Here is a 5,678-nt window from a genome sequence, read left to right on the forward strand (position 1 = left end):
GAATATATATTCGTTTGAGGTAATTGTTCAATCTTAAAGAAATGATGCATATACAATTGTGTTCATCAAGAATAGAGTCTTTATATCTTCACTTAATTTTATTTTCTAGCGTGTTAACAGGCACTACCGGGTCTGTCAACCCGATTTCATATCGTTTGTAATGTGTATTCTACATATAAAAGTGATTTTTATCTAATTAATTAAAATCTATTGAGTAAATCTATTGCATTGGTTACAATGTATATCCATTAAATTAAAAAATAGGAATGCATGAAATATATTGCATTGGTCACAATGTATGCAATTGAGTAAAGAGTATGTTAATATTCAACATTTAAAACATCTAGACTACACGTTACAAACAATATGAAAGCGGTTTAACAGACACAGTAGTACATGTCAACACGGTAGAAAATAAAATTAAGTGAAGATATGAAGACTCTATTCTTGATGAACACAATTGTATATGCATCCTTTCTTTAAGATTGAACAATTACCTCAAACGAATATATATTCAACTGCAAATTAAAATATATAATACAACTTAATACGTAGAATACACATTACAAACAATAGAAAAGCGGGTTGACAGGCACGGTAGTGCCTGTCAACACGCTAGTATTATATAAATTTGAAAGTTGGTAATAATTAATAAATACATCTATAAATATATCAAACTAAAAATAACAAATGGTTACCATATATATGAAAAGTCCACAAGGGAAAGTGCCCTCCAAGTGCCTAACTTAGTTTTGACCAAAAAAGGCTGATTAACAACAAATATTGTGAAAATGAAGAGAGAATCTCCACCTATGCAAATCATGCTTGATAGATTTTATTATGCAATTTGTTAAAATGATAGAAAAATGTATAAAAGATGTAACCCATATTATTTACCAATATAAATAAATAAACAAGCAAAAATCATCAAACATATGTTATGTAAAAAAGAGAATTTATCCATATGTATTATTAATAATACATAAATATATGACTTTATTAATCGTTATTAATTTTTGGATTAAGGCATACCCAAATTCTTATTTTTTTGATATCAAGTGTATACATAAGTTTCTATAAATTTATCAACTCGTATTTCTACTAATAATTAGTGTGTCATTGAATGTTTTTTCGTGTGGGTTAAAGTTCTTCTTCTTAGAGTGATGAATAGAAAAGATAGAAGTAGTAGATTGTGTAAAAGAGTAGTGATATATTGATAAAAAATAAAAGAACATGTGGAATTTTCTTGTAATTATTATTAAGATGTTATAAAAAAATAAAATTGGATTATGAAAGTTATGTCATTATTGTTACCAAATGAATTGAATGAAATTATACAAGTTCAATTAATTTAATATCCTTTAGCCATATTTTACATTTATATAATGATAAGAGCAAAGAATATATCAATTATATTTGTTCAATTATCCACACATTCTTTAGACATGTTTTACCTATAGATGTATTACACTTTTTTCTTATATGACTATTCACTCACATGAAATTTATATTTTTTCTTCATTAAGATAGTCACTCACATAAGTAATCACTCAGATAAGTATCTTTCATTAAGATAGTCTATTTTAATAGGATAGAATGATTATTAAAGACTAAACTAATAGAAACTCTGAACTCAAACATCTTTGCTTGATAGTAAACATTAATAGTTTTTTTCTTTGTACTATAAAGATTTTATCTCTCCTATTTTTGAATAAGGATTAATCCTTTTTTAGATATATGGTTGTTTCTCTCAACAAGTATCACTCTTACGAATCAAATACTTGAGTTGAGATCTAATAATGTCTTACATCAACATCCCAAAATATAACATAATTTACACCTGATGTATATCAAAATTTAATTTTATATGCCATCTGCATGTCTGGTATGTAGATTTCTTGGGCCGGTTAAGGCATTAAATGGGGGAGCAGATCGTGTTTAGTGGGCAAATTTACTAAGATAGTGGAGTTTGACCAATAATTTATTATAGTAGTGTAACTTTTGCATTTATTACAAAAGTGGTGCAACTTTATGTAAATCGGCAACCCCATAGCCGTTTCTCTTTTTTTCTTCTCCCGTACACATATAAATCGGCAATTGTGCAAACAGTTTTTATTTTAAATTATTTCCTCAAACTCGTCTCCCACATGGAAGTTTTTACCTTTTTTCCACTCTCTCTCCAAAATCGGCACCTAGGTGGGAGTTTTACATTTTTGTTTCTTTTCTCCTAAATCGGCACTACGGTAGGAGTTTTATATATATATATATTATTTTTTTATTCTCTCCTAAATCGTCTTTGATATATGAGTTTTTCACTTTTTTTTCACTTGCCCTAACCTAAATCGTCTTTCATATAGGAGTTTTTCACTTTTTTTTCCACTTGCCCTAACCTAAATCGTCCATTCAACAATATTTTTTCGTGTAATTCTTTTTATAACTAGCGACCTAAATCGTCAATCTGTTAGAAGTTTTTTCTTTATTATTTTTTACTTTTCTTCGAAATGGCCAATATTCTTCTCCTATATAATTATCCAACACTTCCATCTTCTTATCCTAAAAACTTATATGTTCTCAAACTTCTTCTCCTAAAAACATTTATTCTAAAACTTCTTCCCAGCACTCTTTTACACTTGTATCATTTGGAGCTTTTCTTTTCATACAGATTGTTATTTGATTAGAGGTTAGTATTCTGACTTGGAGCTATTATATTTTATCAACTGTAGTATATTTAGTTGTTAAAATTTTCTAATACTATTATTTTGTTTAATGTAGATGGCTATTCTAAGAGATATTGATAGTGATTTTAGTGATGAAGAAGACAATGAAATATGTAGTAATGGAGGAGGTCGATGTTGGTTCATCTTCTAGGATGACATATAGTACTCCATCATCCTTTTTTCATAACACAAATTCTGAAGCTGGTCGTGATTTTGGTCATACAACTGGTTTAACGAATAATAATAACAATGATTTATTTGTTGGGATGCAATTTGAATCTAAAGAAGCCACAATAAATGCTATTAGAGAATTTCATATTCAAAATTCATTTGATTATGTTGTTGATGAGTCTAGACCATATATATATGTTGTCAAATGTACACATTTTGGTGTCAGATGTGAGTGGCAAATTCACACTTCTTTTAACGTTAAGCATGACATATGAGAGATTAAGAAAATTAATGGAACACACAGTTGTGTATCTATGTTGGTTTTCCAAGATCACATCAAATTAAATTCATCAATTATTTCAGACCTTGTTGTTAATTTGGTATCTGCAGATCCGAGTATACTAGTTAAGACACTAATTAAGGAGGTTGTTAGTCGTTTTGGTTATACAGTGACATATAGAAAGGTTTGGACTGCAAAACAAATGGCATTAGCCAAAATTTATGGTGATTTGGAAGGATCATACAATGAGTTACCACGTTGGATGAATGTTGTACAATATTTATCTCCTGATACAATTGTGAAATATCAAGCACGTCATCATATTACTGATGGTATGGAAGATCCTAGTCGATTCATTTTGGATAGAGTGTTTTGGGCTTTCAAACCATGCATTGATGGGTTTGCATATTGCAAACCAATTATACAAGTGGATGGAATATTTTTAACTGGGAAATATACTGGAACATTGCTTATAGCGAGTTCACAAGATGGAAACAGACGGGTATTTCCAGTCGCCTTTGCCATTGTTGAAGGAGAGACGAAAGAAGCTTGGGAGTGGTTTTTTTACAATCTTAAGACTTGTGTTACCCCTCAACCAAACCTTTGTATCATATCAGATAGAGGAACATGTTTGTTAGCTGCACTCCGAAGCGAGTTGTCAGGATGGTCTAGTGAAAAGTCTGTTTATTGTATTTGTCGTCTTGCTAGTAACTTCAATAAGGAATTCCGAGATTTTGATCTAAAAGATAAAGTCATACAAATGGGTATGTATTAGTTATATTTGTAATTTATATACATTGTTGATGTTCTAGATTGATATATTTTCTTTAATTTAATTTTTAGGTTATGAGTTGATGCGACCACGATTTGAGCGAATGTTGAATTTGTTGCGGCAAAAACATCCCAGGGCTGGTGCGTGGTTGGATCAGATTCCAAAACAGAAGTGCAGTCAAGCATAAGACGAAGGTAGACGTTTTGGCCACATGACCATGAATCTTGAAGAATGCATTAATGATGTTCTGAAAGAATCTAGAGCTCTTCCTATCACATCCCTTGTGAGAGCAACATATTATAGGCTAAATCAATGGTTCATTCAACATCGATATGAAGCTACTAACATGATTAGGGCATGGCATATATATTGTGAAGAGTTGACAAAAGTGATTAAAGAAAATCACCGACACTCTACTTGTCAACTAGTTCGTACTTTTTCACGGGAGACCGGAGTCTCTGAGGTTGAAGTTGTATCTAGATCTAGTGGTCGTCAAGTGAAGGTTTACACTGTTAAACTAGTCGACAGTTGGTGTGATTATGGGGAATTTCAATCATTAAGATTATCATGCTCTCATGCGATCGCAACATGCGCTTCATTGGCTTTAGATTGTGGCCAATTTATCTCACCAATTTATCGGCTGTATAATATTTTTAAGGCATATGGATGTCACTTTCAACCGATTGGTAATGAAGAATATTGGCTCCCTTATTCAGGTCCAATATTCATTCCCAATCCTCTAATGCGAAGGAAAAGAAGTGGAAGACCGAAGATGTGGAAAAGATGGATGAAGTTCCTCTTGAACAAATTAAAAAATATGCATGATGTAGAACTGAGGGGCATAATTGGAAGACATGTCCACTAAGATCTAGAGAACTTGGCGAGAGTTCTAGACAACCTTTCCATAATGACTAGTTTATTTTGTAATCTTTATTTTTATTATATAATTCTTTACATTTGTACTTTTGCTTCAAGTGAAACAGAATATGGGTGTGAATAAGACAAAGTACTTTTGCATATTCCAAGCCTTATAGTCTTATAAAATATGTATACTATAAAATATATATACTATAACTATGAAAACATATATACTATAAAATATATAAAAAATAAGACATATATACTATAATTATAAAATATGTATACTATAACATAGATAACTATAACTAAATGTATTGATAACTATAGCATACCGTGTGAATGATGAGATTGTGAGTGCATTGAAATTGAAATAGTGAATGAGAATGCATGCTTATTAAATGACAATGCATGATTCAAAGATTCCCTTGAATGACAATGCATGAGTGAATGACAATACAATGCATTTAAAGTGATATCTTGAAGTGCAGAGATTTCTTGAAATAACGTGACATGCAGAAAAAACCATTCAAAGCTACCATTCAAAGTAACTCAGTGAAAATGCAGGAAAAAGCATGTGACATGCAGAGATTCTTTACATTAACTATTGACCAAATAACCTGCATATGCAGGAATGAAATTTGAAGTGCAAGGTCCAAAATTAACGTCCAAATGAATGACATTAATCCAAGGTTAATGTGCAAATGAATGAATAAAATTAATGCAATGTAATTAACATTGAAGATTATTTTGGTGTATGTATATTTTAAAGAAAATCGGCATTGGAGTGGCCGATTTTGTTGTTTGAAATTTACCAAAATGGGCATCAAGGTGGCCAATTATTTTGTTATGAAATTTAACAAAATCGGTTACCTTGTAG

This window comes from Lupinus angustifolius, chromosome LG07 (genome assembly GCF_001865875.1).
Source record: "Lupinus angustifolius cultivar Tanjil chromosome LG07, LupAngTanjil_v1.0, whole genome shotgun sequence".
Classification (NCBI taxonomy): Eukaryota; Viridiplantae; Streptophyta; class Magnoliopsida; order Fabales; family Fabaceae; genus Lupinus; species Lupinus angustifolius.